The 17,847-nt window shown below is 44.2% G+C and overlaps 1 protein-coding gene and 2 non-coding genes across 3 annotated transcripts in view; all 3 read left to right on the top strand.

The window, feature by feature from the left end:
- The window catches only part of LOC144670314 (histone H2B-like), a 1,149,071-nt gene that overhangs the window by 210,805 nt on the left and 920,419 nt on the right, over window positions 1-17,847 (top strand). The gene's annotated exons all lie outside the window — the stretch shown is intronic.
- On the top strand, window positions 3,785-3,856 carry trnaw-cca (transfer RNA tryptophan (anticodon CCA)). The gene has a single exon. It is a non-coding gene; the product is annotated as a tRNA-Trp (tRNA).
- trnat-agu (transfer RNA threonine (anticodon AGU)) lies at window positions 4,719-4,792 on the top strand. Its single transcript has one exon. It is a non-coding gene; the product is annotated as a tRNA-Thr (tRNA).

Below are 17,847 nucleotides of genomic sequence, written 5' to 3'. Positions count from 1 at the left end.
TCTGACAGTAAGTCACCATGTTTATTTGAACAGCAGCGTCCTCCCTGTGACAAGTACCATTCAGAAATACAAGAACGTCAGCAAAACGGAGACAACATTTTCACAAAGACGCAGTAAATAATTATTTGGACAGACATCACCACGATTTCTTAATCCCTGATTAAAAACATGGAATCCCGTCCCCAAAAATCACCATGAACTGTTAAAGTGAAGTTTCATTTGTATTTGTTCGTTTCGGGCTTGTATTAGCTACATATTGCACTAAACACTTCTTTGAGAGCCTCCGATTGTTCCCTGTCTCGTTTTGCATGGGATTTAACGTGTTCAGTTTACCGCTCATTCCGTCCTTATCGGCCTTACTTAAGGTGAAAACTGTGACTTGTGTGTGACCTTTAGCCGCGAACTGAATGTCTACCACTAACATTTTGTGGTCACTTATTACTAGATGTTCATTCATTGTCATATTATTAATTTATTGTGGGTCGTTATTCATTACAATATCCGGTATAACCCGTTGTCTTATCATTCCTTAGGTAGCGTGGAGGGCAGGAAAGTTTAAATTAAAAGCGAGTTGCTGGTGCAAGGCTAAAGGGAGTGGTAAAGAGCCAAGTAAAGAAATGAAAGATTTGTCTGATGATGGTGTGAATGGCAGATGGATGAACAGCTGCCATCCGAAAGTAATGTATGAATTGTTTCATCAGAAGCAATTGACCTGAAGCTGCATTATTATCTGACTTGATATCCCCATTTTATACTTGTTCTTCCTTCGTTTCTCTTCCCATACCCAGTGGCGTCTGAGGAAGACAAAACAAGTGTTTACATCTATTTCTATGCCTCGCTTTTTTCCCCCCTGAAACAGGGCGCTCATGGCAATAACTTGAGGTGCACAACTCTGCACCAAGCATTGCCAACCAGGAGACTCTCCTTCTCTTCCTGCATGCCATAGGCGTATTGGAATGATTTACAGATTGATGATTAACCTGTTTGGCCATCAAGTCCTAGAGTGGGACTCGAACCCAGAGAAGCAGTGACGCTCCTGTGCTGCACCATGGGACACTTATTCCTCATATTATACATTCTACTGTAAGTATTCTGGGGAGAACAAGTTACAGGCTTGGGAAGGACAATCCATGAATCTCTGTAGCTGAGAATCCCTGTTGGCAATGAGTGTGGTATCATCAGATAGAGGAGTTCTCTGATCAAGACCTGCTGTATCTTTGCCTTCACTTTCAACTGGCAGAATTTAACCATTTGCTATCTGACCTGTTATGCAGGAAATCTGCAGGGAAGGCAAAGGGCAGGATCATGAGAAAATTAAATACTAAACAAAGTGGGGCAAGGAAACAACTTATTCTTCATTTCACTCTATTCTTCACCCTGAAGCTGTTGGTGTCGTCAAACTGTACAGTACAGTGCATGTTGTAATGAAAAGATGGAGGAGCTTTGATTTACAGTCAATTTTATCCAGAATTTGGTAAAGTCCTGCGCTGCCGATGTTGGTGAATGTTTTAGTGCCTTCTCTGAAAACAAGGTAAAGATATTCACATATTTTGTCTCCCATGTCTGCAACTGGTTCTCCCTTACTAGAAACTGCAGAAAATAAAACTGTGGCCGAGGGATCGGTGTCACATCTCCGCCTTTGATGCCATTGAACAACACCCCACAGAAAAAGTTAGCAAATTCTTGTTTCACACAGGAATACATCGAACTTCAGATCAGAAAGCTGTGGGTCTGAATCACATCCCAACCCAAGCTACTGTTATAACAGATCTGTGTCTGAATAAATGGAAGCCCCATGCAATAAACACTGTCACATTTGAATGTTTAGTGAGTGAGTTTCATAGAGGGTCCTTAAACTGCCCAGCAAATAAAGTGTCACCTTTCAGCAGAAAATGTGGCCAGAAAATACTAGGAAACTCGAAATGTTATAATTTATCTGTCAGAGCACAGGCATTAACTCCAGGTGACAGATCCGGGCTTTCAGACCTCCTGGGTAGAGAATTTCAAAGATTCACTCCCTCTGAGTGAAGAAATTCCGCCTCACCTCAGTCTTAAATAGCCCGGCCTTTATTCTGACACTTTTCCTTCTGGTTCTGGACCCACCAGCCAGGGGAATCAACCTGCAACCCATTTATTAGAGTTATTTTAAGGGGCAACGTGTTGAATGGATAAATGGGGGCCTGTAGATATACTATACTTGTATTGTGAATGTCAACATGAATGCCCTTTAGGACTCGGCCAGCTCGCCCTGTGCTGGTCGTTCCGAGCCACTTTTGGTGATGGACGTTGACACTGTGCCGCCACCTCCGCGACATGATCTGTCAGGTATCATTCCATGAGTATGAGTATATCTGACTTCGGTGTTGATTAAGGTCTCAGAAGATTGCAGGCTTGAGTCCTGTCGTGATCCTCTTAAACGGAAATCTGGTGGAACTCCCTGAAAACCACGTTCTTACTTGGCAGCTGAATTTTCTGATTGTTCTTCCAAACATTAAAGGGCTCTTAGGAATTAACACATGAAATGACACAAAAAGCATATTTTAATAAAGAGCGTTGCAATTCCCAGAAGGATATGTGGAATAAGAATTAAAGCCACCCAGTATTAAAGTGGAATTGAATGAATTTTGGAATAAATAAGTTTGTTACATCTCTCGATGTGTTTGCTGAACAATGTTACATCTAACTCTGTTCTGGTGAAAATCAGAAGCAGTGATATCAGTTTGCGCCACTCGCCAGCTGGGCCTGTGGTTGCGCCTCGCCAATCACGTGGGTAATGCAATTCTGCCAGTCCCTGAGGTCAGCTGACATTTTCGGAGAAATTCCAAGTCATCGTGATTTCATCAGGGACCTCATGTTTAAGGTGTGAGTGATGTAAATCATGACCTGATCAAATGTGTGTATCTTTCACTATTTCCGCAGTGAATTTTCATGCTGACGAGAATCATGTGGGACATGGTCTGGAAATATTTCACACGGAAAATATCTTTCACATCTTTCTGAACTAATGAAATGGCTGGCCGGAAATTTCAAACAATCCCGCGCTACCTGAGCCACGCGGCGGGGCCGGCACTGGGGCCGCGGTCATTTCTCTGTCTCTCCCACTTTCTCTCCCCCCCAGAAATTACTTTCGACATTTCATCCTTTGATATATTTTTTAAAAAGACGCCACCATGTCATTTTAATTGGGGGGTGGGGTGAGAATGGGGGAACAGAGTGGGTCCCATTTGCTCTTTCTAGCCCTGTCTGTGAGGTTTGTGCTGAGATGCGGATGGAGTGGTTGCGAAAAGCGTGAATATTGTAATTCCAGGGTCAGCGATGACTGCGCAAGCGCCTTGCTGCACATTGCCCCCAATAAAGATGGCGGACGCGCATCCATGCGCGTGCGCGGCGTTGGCCGCAAACGAATCCGTCACTCAGTGACACCCGAGTTAAGGGTTTCTGACACAAGCTCAATGCAGCAGCAGTGTGAGCGTCGGTATTGGTTTGTGGATTCAGCGATTAAATTCAAGGTTGCTGTTTCGATGTCAGTCGGAGTTGGCGGAGTTCTGCATTTGTCCTTCATATATTCCGGGGCACTTTGTATCAAGCAGAAGTTAGAAGCAAAAAGTATAAGTAATGTCTGGGAAATAGTTAAACAGCAGACAGCCTAGAAAACAGTTTAAATTAATCACTGACCTGACAGAACGGAGGGAAAATGGGGATTGAGCAAAATTCCAATCCCCGGAATATAATCAAGGTGTAAAGAAGCGAATCTAGGAGCAGTATGATACTATCTTCAACGGATGGGCTTGTGGCGCAACGGTAGCGCGTCTGACTCCAGATCAGAAGGTTGCGTGTTCAAATCACGTCAGGCTCAAAAAGCTTTACTGCTCAGCTGGCAAAATCATTTTGCGGGGATCTTGGCGAACAGGTTAATTTCAAAAGCAATTTCGATAGATGTCTGTGCCAGTATCAGCTGTGACTCATTTGGTAGCACTCTTGCCTCTGAAATCCAAGGTTGTGGTTCAAGTCCCACTCTTGGACTTCAGCACAAGAATCAAGGCTGAAACTCCAGTGAGTAGACACCACCTTTTTAAGCACTTGCTGAGAGTGGCTCAGTGGGTAGCTCTCCTACATCTAAGCTGGAGGTCCTAGGTTCAATTCCCACGCCAGGACTTGTTAATCATGAAATAACCTAGCTACAAAGTATAATGGTGTCAGTCTCCAGCCCAGATAATAAGAGAACTAGCAACAGGAAGGGCATTTGGCTGTAAAAAAAAAATCCCAGCAGCGCCTTATTTCATTGAAACTGATCTGTGCGATTACGCACTTCCGTCATAACAGGGCGAAATCTGCCTTTGTTCTAGAATTGTAGTTTAAAATAGTCTTTCCCTGTATCGTTGAACAGCTGCGAAGATTTTAACACAAGAACAGAGTTTTGTTTCTGCGACTGAGGAAGACATTTGGGGGAAGAGGCCACTCACACTGAGAGACTCTTGATACCGGAAGAGATGGGCGCAATTCTATTTCACAATTGAACACTGACATCGAGATTTTGGAATACCAAGTGAAAAAAACACTGGGTCAGTGATAGAATTCAAACATCATCCCGGGGAATAAGAGGAAGAGAGATTAAAGCAGGTGACTGTATGAACGCTAGAAAAAACAATTATTAAATCCTATTTTCCGGGAACTCCTCAAGTTTGGATCTGTGATTAAAGTATTTATGAATTAATCTTGGCTCTGTGGCTTAGTTGGTTAAAGCGCCTGTTTAGTAAACAGGAGATCCTGGGTTCAAATCCCAGCAGAGCCTTATTCCAATTTCGAAGTTTTTGAGCTGACCTGTGCAAAATATGGCTTGGTTCGAGTGAGTACTTCCGAATTGCTGGCTCAAATTGTCCATCCTTGTGCAATAGATTATCTTCAATTCTTTCAATGCAAGGACAGAGTTTCGTTTCATTAACTGAAGAAGAAATTTGTGGAAATTGGCCACTCACACTGAGAAACTCCCTCGTGCGTTTCTACTGGAAGAGATGGGCGCTTTTCTATTTAATAGTTGAAGCTCAGAAACTGACATCAAGGTTTTGGAAGAACAAGACAACAGAACAAGAAAAAAAATCACTAGGTCAGCGAGAGGATTCAAACTTCATAAGAGGAAGAGATAAAAACAGGTGACTGCATGAACGCTGCAACAATCGGTTGCTAAATCGTTTCCCGAGAACTCACTGAAGATGTGTGTTTAAACTGTTTCCCACTCCATTTAAAATGCTGAATATTCTGGGCTAACATCGGGGTGGACATTTGGTTTAACTTCATTCGTGAATAAAAGTGTCAATTGTTTACATGTTGTTAACGTGACAGCACGTAAACGTTTCAAGGAATTCTCCTCACAACCTGCTTCACCGAAAGAGATTATCATTTAACTTAAATAGCCTTTCACAAAGAGGGATGTTAGGTATCACTCCACGAAAATCCCAAGGGGTTTGTAACGGATTCACTACAAATAATCAGGAATTTCAAAGTGCCTCAATCAGCCACAATTTCTTCAAAAGAAACCGCTCGCGACATTCATCTCACTGAAGCAGAGTGTCACCGTGTTGTATCTGTCAGTGTGAAGGGGACGAGTCTGGGTTGGGTCGCCATGTTCAGTGTTTGTGAGAGTGGGGTCTGGGTGAGCAGCTGGTGAGTGCGACAGGGCCAGTGCTGGATGCAGGAAGCTCCCGTCAGTGTGGGTGGGTCTGATGGGGCTGAGTGATTGACAACTGGAGGTTGTTGGTGTTTCCATAAATCATGGAAATTCCATCCAACAGTTTATTCTCTTCATTTGACTATAAACAACTTGAACAAAGGTGAAACAGTGTAGTAACATTTTTGGTCGGTATAAAAGGGGGGTGATTTCAGCTGCCATTGTCCAGTGGTTAAAGCTTTCATCTAAAAATCCATGGGACTTTTCCACTTTGACTTGAATCTTGCTCCTTGAGGATCTGTTCAGTATTTTTAATTCTGTTTTATCTTGAATCCTCTATTTCCACAGAATGCTGGAACTGAAATTGCTTATACTTATACTTGCTTATACTTCCCACCATTGTTATCTATGAAGCAGGTATTGTCTGCATGGTCTAATGGAGATATGCTTAGAGGGCTGTGCCAGAAGGTTTCTTTCAGGTTTTAGGCCTTTTGGTCCATTAGCAGCAACCGGATGTCTGCAGAGGAACTCGGAATGCCGAGTACCTCTTCTCAGAATGGACTTAATCAAGGGACAGAATGTTGGCTGAAGGGAGGATAATGGTCTGGGGATTTGGGCTGCCATTCCAGAACATTTGGGGAATAGCACAAGGCGGTGTTGCAATGTGGCAATGGCAGTATGCAACCTTGGGATATTATCCTTTCTTTATTCATTCTTGGGATGTGGGTGTCGCTAGCTAAGCCAGCATTTATTGTCTATCCTTAATTGCCCGTGAGAAGGTGGTGATGATCTGCCTTCTTGAACCACTGCAGTCACTCTGGTGTAGGTACACCCAAAGTGCTGTTAGGGAGTGAGTTCCAGGATTTTGACCTAGCGACATTGAAGGAACAGCGATATATTTCCAAGTCAGGATGGTGAGAGGCCTGGAGGGGACCTTCCAATTGATGGCGTCCCATGCACCTACTGCCCTTGTCCTTCTTGATGTTAGTGGTTGTGGGTTGAAAGGTGCTGCCTAAGGAGCCTTGGTGAATTTCTGCAGTGTACCTTGTAGATGGTACGTACTGCTGCCACTGTTCATCAGTGGTGGAGGGAATGAATGTTTATGGAATGAGTGCCAATCAAGTGGGCTGCTTTATACTGGATGGTGCCAAGTTTCTTGAGAGTTGTTGGAGCTGCACTCATCCAGGCAAGTGCAGAATATTCCTTCACACTCCTGACTTGTGCCTTGTAGATGGCTTTGGGGAGTTTGACACAAAAATTGGCCCTGTAGTTGATAGTGGAAAGGATAGCTTTTGTCTCCAGAATTATATCAATGGTTTGGGTGAGTGGATGGAAAAATGGCAGATGGAATTCAATCCAGAGAAGTGTGAAGTAATGCATTTGGGGAAGGCAAACAAAGCTAGGGAACGACACAATAAATAGGTTATTGGGAGGGGTAGAGGAAGTTAGATACCTTGTGCATATCCACAGGTCCCTGAAGGTGGCAGGACAAGTGGATAAGGTGGTAAAGAAAGCATATGGAATGCTTTCCTTTATTGGACAAGGTTTAGAACACAAAAGCAGGGATGTAATGATGGAACTGTATAAAACACTGGTTCAGCCACAGCTGGAATTTTGTGCACAGGTCTCGTCACCACATTACAGGGAGGACATTATTGCTCTGGGAAGAGTACAGAGGAGATTTACAAGAATATTGCCAGGACTTGAAAATTGCATCTATGGGGTAAGATAGGATAGCCTGGGGTTGTTTTTCTTAGAACTGAGGAGGCTGATGGTGACCTGACTGAAGTGTACAAGACCATGAGGGGCCGAGATAGAGTAGGCAGGGATGTCCTTTTTCCCTGAGCACAGTGGTCAATTACCAGAGGTCACAGGTTTGTGATTGGTAGAAGTGGACATGAGGCAAAACATCTTCACCCACCGGGTGGTGGGTGTTTGGAATTCGATGCCTCGTTTGGTGGTGGAGGCAGAAACCCTCAATTCATTTTAAAGGCACATGGATCTGCACCTGAAGCACTGGAACCTGCAAGGATATGGACCGGGTGCTGGAAGGTGGAATTTTAATGAGCAGGTTTTTAATTGTTTTTTCTTTTTCGGTCAGCACAGACACATTGGGCTGAATAGCCTCTTTCTATGCTGTCCCTTTCCTGTGGTTCTATTTCAGTCCTGATATTCTGTTAACCAATCTGTGCTGGTTGTAATTTATCAACCCATGTTCTACCAAGTGACAATGAATCTTGTCCCAGATTATTGCCTCTCAACATTTCCCCACCACGACCATTAGATTAACTGGTCTGTAGTTACTGGGTTTATCCCTATACATTATAAACACAGATATAACATTAGCAACCTGCCGTTCACTGGCTTCACTCCCATGTCCAAGGAGAATTGAAAGATTGTGGATCAAGTCCCTATTTCCACCCTTCCTTCCCTCAGTATTCCAGGATGTATCCCATCTGAATCAGGTGAATTATCTACTGTAAGGGTTGCCAACCTTATAATTGCTTCCTCTTTATCTATTTTCATCCATCCTATACAAATTCTCCACCAGCTCCTCCATCACTGTGACATTAGCAGCATTCGCTTGTTTTGTGATAGCAGATGTAATGTTCTCATTTAGTATCTCAGCTATGTCCTCTGCCTCCATAGGATCTCCAAATCAGCCACCCTTTCAGTGACTCTCCATTTGTTGGTAAAGGTCTGGAGTGTTTTTGCTTGCGTTAACTGCTGATCTTTTCTCATAGACTCCCTCTGCTGATCTAATTTCCTTTTCCAGCTCTCCTCTGTACTTTCTGTATTCTGCTTGGTTTTCCAATGTATTATGGATCTGACATTTATCATCAGCCTGATTTGGAGTTCCCACTGAGCACAGGATATGTAGGCAACAGCTCTCAGCTGTCCCAACATTTCACTGAAATGAGTTGTCTGTTTAACTGAACTTCTCGTCATTGAGAGTGTTCCACTCCTTCCTTTTTGTACTTCTGCTGTTGTCACTTAGTTTAAATTACACAGTAGCTCCTTCCCCGTCTGCACCTAATCCCCACACTCAACAAATCCACATTTTAAACTCTTCACTCTGCAATTCACTTTCTCTATTTGAGCTCGCAGGCCACTCGAGTTCTTGTTTGTAATTTAATTGTTCCAATTTCTTTATTCACAATTCAGGTTTGTTTTTAAATTAACAATTAATTTGCCCTGTTATTTTAATTTATTTGATGTCAATGTCTGAACAAACTGGAAGTTTAAAAAACAAATCTAGAAATGATTTCTTGTTCTGCAATGACGGTCTCCTCCATTCAGTTCAGTAAAATATAATCAATAAATTCCAAACAGAATGCTGTATCTCTACTTGATGAACTGATGATGCACAGAGCTCTCAGCTTTTACTCATTGACCTTCACAGGAGTTGATCCAGTTTAGATGTTGATTTGTTCGCTGTTGTCGATTTACCTGGATTCTTCACCTGATTTCTCTGCTGTCCTATGAAGCTCTCTGAGCGGAGTTTTCAATAATAACTTGACTTTTCCTCACAGGATTTCAATCTCCAAGGTTTTTGAATTATTTTCTGAATACACGTCTCCCGAGTTCTCCTCGTGGTTAAGCAGAAAGTTTAACTGATGTGTTTTCAAGCAGCCGACAGCTTTACTTGAAAAGTCATTGTGACAGGATGTTGGGGTTTGAATACAGTAACAAATCTGGTGGTGATGCCTTGTGGGTTTTTTTTATTCGTTCCTGGAATGTGGGCATCGCTGGCTAGGGCAGCATTTATTGCCCATCCCCTTGTTCAGAGGGCACTGTTTTTTAAAAAGAGTAAACCACGTTTCTGTGGGTCTGAAATCACATGTAGGCCAGACCAGGTGAGGACAGCAGATTTCCTTCCCTAAAGGACATTCATTTTTATGACAATCGGCAATAGTTTCATTGGCTTTAATTCCAGATATTTATTGAATTTAAATTCTACCATTTGCTATGGTGGGATTCGAACCCCAGTCCCGAGAACATTACCTTGGGTCTCTGGATTACCAGTCCAGTGACAATACCACTACGCCACCGTCTCCCCTGCAGCTCCAGCTCTCACGTGATATGCCAGGGAATGACCTCATAATTGCCCCAGTCATGTAGCTGTGGATTGGGCGATTTCTTAAACACGTTCACTGGGGCTGACTTAGTCGTACTTGGCTTTGAAACACAAGGGTATGTCTTCTGCTTTATCTGATCTTGTCTACTCCTAGATAACCAGGGGGCTCTAGATTTGGCAGTACTGCCCTTTTTCTCTGTGGGAACATGTATACATCGTTCCCGTAGAATCCCGCTTTTGAATGCCTCCCACTGGTCTGTCACACTGATTCCCTTCAAGTAGCTGCAACCAATCCACTTTGGCCAGGTCAACTCTTAGCTTCATAAAAGTTGTCTTCCCCAATTTAGAACTTTCACTCCTGTTCTATCATTATCCTTTCCACAATTATATTAAATCCAACTGTATTATGGTCACTATCTCCAAAATGATCACCCACTGCCCCTTCATCCACTTGGCCAGCTTCATTTCCTGAGACTAAATCTAGAATTTCACTCCCTCTCATTGGGCTTACGTGCTGGCCAAAAAAGTTCCCCTGAATGCAGTTCAAGAATTCTGTGCCTATTACACTGTTCGTACCCCAGTTGATATTAGGGTAATTGAAGTACCAAACTATTTTCCCCCCAACGTTTTTGTACTCAGAAATTTGCATCCACATTGACTCTTCTATCTCCCTCTCACTGTTTGGGGTTCTCTCGTACACTCGGAGTAGTGTGGCTGCTGCCTTTTTATTTCTGAGCTCAAACTATCTCGCCGCATTTGATGATCCATTGGATATATCATCCCTCCTCACAGCTGTAATTGATTCTTCAACAAATAATGCTGCACCCCCACTTTTTCAGCCCCCTCTCTATCCTGCCTGAAAACCCTCTATCCAGGGATGTTGAGCTGCCATTTTTGCACCTCTTTAACCCAAGTTTCCGTCATAGCAATATCATCATGCTACCACGTGTCCATCTGTGCCCTCAGCTCATCGGCTTTCTTTGCTTTACTCCTTGCATTGAAATAAATACATTTTAACTTTGCCAAATTCCTGTGTTTAAACATTTTAACCTTTGCTTCTTCTGTCTTTCAGTGTCACCTGCTAATTTTCTGTCTCCCACTCCCTGCTCTGAATTTGTCCGATCTGAATCCGCCCTCAGGTTCCCATCCCCCTGCCAATCTAGTTTAAATCCTCTCCAAAAATATTTAATACATTTCTTGGCAAAGTTTCAGAGTAGGGTAGTAAGGTTAATGATATGTTTCCGCTCTTCCAAAGGCGTTTGAAAAACTTCCACATAATAGACTTGTCAGTAAAATTCAAGCAAATGGGATTAAAGGACAGTGGCAGCATGGATACAAAATGGAATAAGGGACAGAAAGGATAAAGTGGTGGCGAGCGGTTGTTTTTCAGAGTGGGGGGATGGTTGAGACAGATCTGATGCTCTGTCAGGTCAGCCGGCTGTTCTATTCCCACTCCCTGAAGTTTATTTTAAATTTTAATAACTTCCAGCCTATATCCAAGTTTGCAGATGGCACTAGATAAGGTGACATGGTTAGTAGTGTAGGCAGGAGCAGCAAGTTTCAAAGGGTCATTGACAGATTCAGTGAGTGAACAAAACTGTGGCCGATGGTGGTCTACATGGGGAAGTGTGAGGTCACCCATCTTGGAGCAAACAGACATCAGAGAATTTCCTAAACAGTCAGAAACTTGGGACTGTGGACGAGCCTGAGTGAGACTGGACGATGGTTAAAAAGCATGTGTCTTGGGGGCCACATGTGCAGGAAGTGTCTCCAGCTGCTTGAGCTCGAGCTCAGGATTTCCGGGCTTAAGGGGCAGCTGGAGTCACTGTGGAGAATCAGGGAGGATGACAGCTTCCTGGATCGTACGTTACAGGAAGGGAACACATGAAAAGGAAAGAGAGAGTTCAAGATAGTAGATGAGTGGCCATCCGGAAGAGTAGGAAGAGGCAAGAAATGCAGGAGTGTTCGGGGTGTGTGCCACTGTCAAACTGGTACTCGGCATTGGAGTCTGCTGGGAATGGTGACACCCTGAAGGAGTGCAGTCCAGACCATGGCATCAATGGGCAAGAAACTGCACAGGAGGGAACAGCAAAGAGTAGAAATGCAGTCATTATTGGAGATTTCATAGTCAGGGGGACAGACAAGCATTTCTGTAACCTTCACTGTGAGTCCCACATGGTGTGCTGTCTCCTTGGTGCCAGGATAAAGGACATCACGGAGATAGTGCAGAATATTCTGCAGGGGGAAGGGAGTGAGCCAGAGGTTGTGGTACACGTCAGTATTAACGACACGGGGAGGACAGGTATTGAGGTCCCTCAGTCAGAATTGCAGCAGCGAGGGAGGTAGATAAAAAGTGGGACCTTGAAGGGAGTAATCTCTGAATTACTGCCAGTGCCACGTGCTGGTGAGAACAGAAATGTGAAGATAGGGAGCATCAAATGTGCCTTGAGGCCGATGCAGGGGGGGAAGGATTCAGATTCTTGGGACATTGGGACCAGTTCTGGGACAGAAGGCACCTATTCAAATGGAACAGGTTGCACCTTAACAAGACTGGGACCAATGTCCTCATGGGGAGGGTCTCTCATGTGGTTGGGGGGGGTTTGAACTAAACTGGCAGGAGACTGGGCACCAGTATATGTAAATGGAAAAGAGGAATGGCTAGAGAAGGAAGTAGGACCATATAAGATAGGAGTAGATGAAGAAGGAATCTAAGAGGAATACAGAATACAGAAAGGGCGGGGAACCAAAGCCAGGGCTCCATGAATGATGAGGAAAATAGAAAATATAATGAAGCAATGAAGCATGATGCATGTCAGATGAATTCTTCAAGTGTGAACCAGGTCACTGTTATTGGACGAGAGTGTGGAATTAACTCTATATACGCCCGTCTCTGTTACTTTGTCTGAGAGTGAATTCATTCTCTATGCTTTAGTACTTTAGTGTGGCATTAACACTCTGTAAATCTGTTGCTGTATGAGTTTGGAATTCACTCTCTGTCAATATATAATAATGTGAGTGTCATTAACTCACCGTCCGTCAGTCTCTGTTACTCTATGGAAGTGGGTCACTTTCAAGTTATCAAACTGCAGCTAGTAGAGAGTCACAGGGATCAGTGCTGGGTTCTCAGCTATTTACAATCTATATTAATGACTCAGACGAATGGAGGGAGCATCACTGAATTTTCAGACAATATATAGATAGGTGGGAAAGCAGGTTGTGAGGAGGATTCAAAGTGTCTGCAAGAGGATATAGAAAGGTTAAATCAGTAGGCAAACATTTGGCAGATGGAATACAATGTGGGAGAATTTGACGGGAAGAATAGAAAAACAAAACATTATTCAAATGATATATATGAATGACCTAGACTGTGGTGTGCAGGGTATGATCTCAAAATTTGCAGGTGATACAAAGATTGGAAATGGTGTCAATTGCGATCGGGATAGTCATGAACTTCAAAAGGACATAGACATGTTGGTGGATTGGGCAGGCAAGTGGCAAATGAAATTCAATGCACAAAAGTGTCAGGTGATTCATTTTGACAGGAAATATAGGGTGTGACAGTACAAAATAAAGGGACAGCCTCTAAAGGAGGTGCAGGAACAGAGGGACCTCAGTGTATATGTACATAGGCCATTGAAGATGGTGGGGCATGTTGAGAGAGCAGGTAATAAAGCATATAGTATCTTAAGGTTTATTAATAGGGGCGCTGAGTGTAAGAGTAAGGAGGTTATGCTGAACTTGTGTAAGACACTCTTTTGGCTTCATCTGGAGTACTGTGTCCAGTTATGGGTGCCACACTTGATGAAGGATGTGAAGGCATTGGAGAGAGTACAGCGGAGATTCACAACAATGATTCCAGGCATAAAAAACTGTAGCTATGAGGACAGGTTGGAGAGATTGGGATCTTTTCCCTGGAAAAAAGAGTCTGAGAGGAGACTTGATAGAGGTGTTCAAGATCCTGCGGGGTATGGAGAGGGTAAAAAATAAGAACCTGTTCCCACTCAAGAGAACATCAAGAACTAGAGGGCACAGAGTCAAAATAATTGGCCAAAAGAGTAGATGTGATGTGAGGAAAAGTTTTTTCACCCAGAGGGTGGTTGGAGTCTGGAACAAACTTCCTGAAAGGGTGGTGGAGGCAGGTTTGCTCGAGATATTCAAAAGGAAATTGAATTGCTACCTGAAAGAAAAGAACGTGCAAGGTTACAGGGAAAAGGGAGGAGAGTGGGACTGGGTAGAAAGCTCTTTCAGACAGCCAGTGCTGACCGATAGGCCGAATGGCCTCCTTCAATACTGTGGAGAGAGACTGCAGAATGTTGCAGTACAGAGGGATCAAGATCTCCTTGTACATGAATCACAAGAAGTTAATGTGCAGCTGCAGCGAGTAATTAGGAAGGGAAATGGAATGTTGGCCTTTATTCCGGGGGGGTGGGGGGGGTGGCGGGGGGGGGGGGGGGGGGGGGGGGGTATAAAAGTAGGAAAGTCTTGCTACAGCTACACAGCATTGGTGAGACTACACCGAGAGTCCTGTGTTATGTTGGAGTCTCTTTATTTAAAGAGGGATATAATTGCATTGGGGATAGTTCAGGGAAGTTTGACCAGACTGATTCCTGGGATGAAGGAGCTGTCTTCTGGGGAATTTTTCAGCAGGAAAGCCCAATTCCCATTGGAGATTCACGGAATGAGAGATCCTGTTGAAACATATAAGATTCTGATGGGGGTTTGACAGAGTAGATGTTGAGAGGAATGTTTCCATTTGTGGGGAAACTAGAACAAGTGGACACAGTTTAGAAATAAATATTTATGATAGAGATGAGAAGGAATTTCTTCTCTCAGACTGTCCTTAATCTTTGTAATTCTCCACCCCAGAGAGCAGTGGAGGCTGAGTCATTGCATATATTCATGCTGAGTTCGACAGATTTTTCATCTACAGGAGAGTCAAGGGTTATAGGGCAGGTGGGAGAGTGGGTTTGAGGCCACAATCAGATCAGCCATGGTCTTATTGAATGGCAAAGCTGGCCCGATGGGCTGAATGGCCTCCTCCTGCTTCTCTTTCTTATATTTTTAATTTGTCAGTGTGGAATTAACCCTCTGTCTGTCAGTCTCTGTTGCTGTATTTCAGGAATTAACTCAGTCTGATACTGCGTGTGAGTATGGAATTGATCCTCTGTTCATCAGTTTCTTTTTTATTCATTCACAGGATGTGGGCTTCGCTGGCTGGGCCAGCATTTATTGCCCATCCCTAATTGCCCTTGAGAAGGTGGTGGTGAGCTGCCTTCCTGAAATGCTGCAGTCCATGTGGTGCAAGTATACCCACAGGGCTGTTCGGAAGGGAGTTTCAGGATTTTGACCCAGCAACAGTAAAGGAACAACAATATATTTCCAAGTCAGTATGGTGAGTGACTTGGAGGGGAACTTCCAGGTGGTGGTGTTCCCACCTATCTGCTGCCCTTGTCCTTCTAGGTGGTAGTGGTCATGGGTTTGGAAGGTGTTGTCTAAGGAGCCTTGGTGAATTCCTGCAGTGCATCTTGTAGATGGTACACACTACTGCTACTGTGTGTCAGTGGTGGAGGGAGTGAATATTTGTGGGTGTGGTGCCAATCAAGTGGACTGCTTTGTCCTGGATGGTGTCCAGCTTCTTTAGTGTTGTAGGAGCTGCACTCATCCAGACAAGTGGGGAGTATTCCATCACACTCCTGACTTGTACCCTGTAGGTGGTGGACAGGCTTTAGGGAGTCAGGAGGTGAATTACTCGTCGCATCCTGAGAGATAGGATTCATTCCTGAAAGATAGGATTAACTGTCATGTGGAAAGGTATGGACTAGTCAGGGATGGTCAGCATGGATTTGTTAAAGGAAGGTCTTGCCTCACAAATTTGATTGAATTCTTTGAGGAAGTGATAAGAAGGGTTGATGAAGGTGGTGCAGTGGATGTTGTGTACATGGATTTTAGCAAGGCATTTGACAAGGTCCCACATGGCAGATTGGTCAGGAAAGTAAAAGAACATGGGATTCAGGGCAATGTGGCAAACTGGATAAAAGGTTGGCTTTGTAACAGGAAACTAAGGGTAATGGTCGATGGATGCCCTTGCGAATGGAAAGTTGTCTCAAGTGGTGTTCCACAGGGCTCGGTGTTGGGACCCTTGCTGTTTGTATTATATATTAACGATATGGACGTGAACACAGTGGGGGCAGGATTGGGAAATTTGCAGATGACACAAAGATTGCCCGAGTAGTGGATAGTGTAGAGGATAGCCATAATCTCCAAAATGATATAGATGGGTTGGTGGAGTGGGCAGTAAAGTGGCAGATGGATTTTAACATAGAGAAGTGTGAGGTCATACATTTAGGGAGGTCAAACAGTTACAGGGATTACACAATAAATGGGAATATACTAAGAGGGGTAGATGAAGTGAGAGATCTTGGTGTACAAGTACACAGGTCCCTGAAGGCAGCAGTTCAAGTAGACAAGGTTGTAAAAAAGGCATATGGAATGCTCTCCTTCATTGGCAGAGGTATAGAATATAAAAGTAAGGATATAATTTTGGAGTTGTATAAAACACTGGTGAGGCCACAACTGGAGTATTGTGTGCAGTTCTGGTCACCACATTACAAGAAGGACGTAATAGCTCTGGAGAGAGTGCAGAGGAGGTTTACAAGAATGTTGCCAGGTTTAGAAAAGTGTAGCTACGAGGAGAGATTGGATAGGGTGGGGTTTTTTCCTTCGAGCAAAGAAGGCTGAGAGGTGACTTGATTGAGGTGTACAAAATTATGAGGGGAATAGATAGAGTGGACAGGATAAAATTGTTTCCCTTGGTGGAGAAATCAAGAACCAGGGTACATAGATTCAAGATAAGTGACAGAAAGTGTAGGGGGAACATGAGGAAGAACTTTTTTACGCAGAGGGTAGTGGGTGTCTGGAATTCGCTGCCCAAGTTGGTGGTAGAGGCAGAAACTCTAAACTCTTTTAAAAAGTACCTGCATCTGCACCTTAAGTGCTGTAAGCTGCAGGGCTATGGGCCGGGTGCAGGAAGGTGGGGTTAGAAAGGGCACCTGGGTGTCCTTGGGCTGGCATGGACAAGATGGGCCGAATGGCCTCCTTCTGTGCTGTAACTTTTCTATGGTTCTATGATTCCGAGCCTCTGAGCTGCTCTCGTAGCAACTGTATTTATATGACCAGTCCAGTTCAGTTTCTGGTCAATGGTAATTCCCAGGATGTTGATAGTGGGGGATTCAGTGATGGTAATGCCATTGAAAGTCAAGGGCCAATGGTTGGATTCTCTCTTGTTGGATATGGTCACTGCCTGACACTTGTGTGATGCAAATTTTACTCGCCACATGTCAGCCCAAGCCTGGGTATTGTCCAGGTCTTGCTGCATTTGGACATGGACTGCTTCAATATCGCGACTCGCGAATGGTGCTGAACATTGTGGAATTATCAGCGAACATCCCCACTTCTGACCTTATGATGAAAGGAAGGTCATTGGTGAAGCAGCTGAAGATGGTTGGGCCTAGGACACTACCCTGAGGAACCCCTGCTCTCATGTCCTTGAGATGAGGTGACTGACATCCAACAACCACAACCATCTTCCTTTGTGCTAGGTATGACTCCAGCCAGCGGAGAGTTCCCCCCCGATTCCCACTGACTCCAGTTTTGCTAGGGTCCTTGACGCCACACTCGGTCAAATGCTGCCTTCATGTCAAGGACAGTAACTCTCACCTCACCTCGGGAGTTCAGCTCTTTTGTCCATGTTTGAACCAAGGCGGTAACGAGGTCAAGAGCTGAGTGGCCCTGGCGGAACCCAAACTGGGCACCAGCGAGTAGGTTATTGCTAAACAAGTGCCGCTTGATAGCACTATTGATGACCCCTTCCATTACTTTACTGATGGTGGAGAGCAGACTGATGGGGCGGTAATTGGCTGGGTTGGATTCGTCCTGCTTTTTGTGTACAGGACAGACCTGGGCAATTTTCCACATACCTGGGTAGATGCCAGTGCTGTAGCTGTACTGGAACAGTTTGGCTAGGGGCGCAGCAAGTTCTGGAGCACAAGTTTTCAGTACCATTGCTGGAACGTTGTCAGAGTCCATAGCCTCTGCAGTATCCAGT

This window comes from Cetorhinus maximus, chromosome 31, assembly GCF_964194155.1.
Source record: "Cetorhinus maximus chromosome 31, sCetMax3.hap1.1, whole genome shotgun sequence".
Taxonomy (NCBI): Eukaryota; Metazoa; Chordata; class Chondrichthyes; order Lamniformes; family Cetorhinidae; genus Cetorhinus; species Cetorhinus maximus.
The sequence above is the reverse complement of the archived record's forward strand: the minus strand, read 5'-3'. Positions and strand labels throughout refer to the sequence as shown.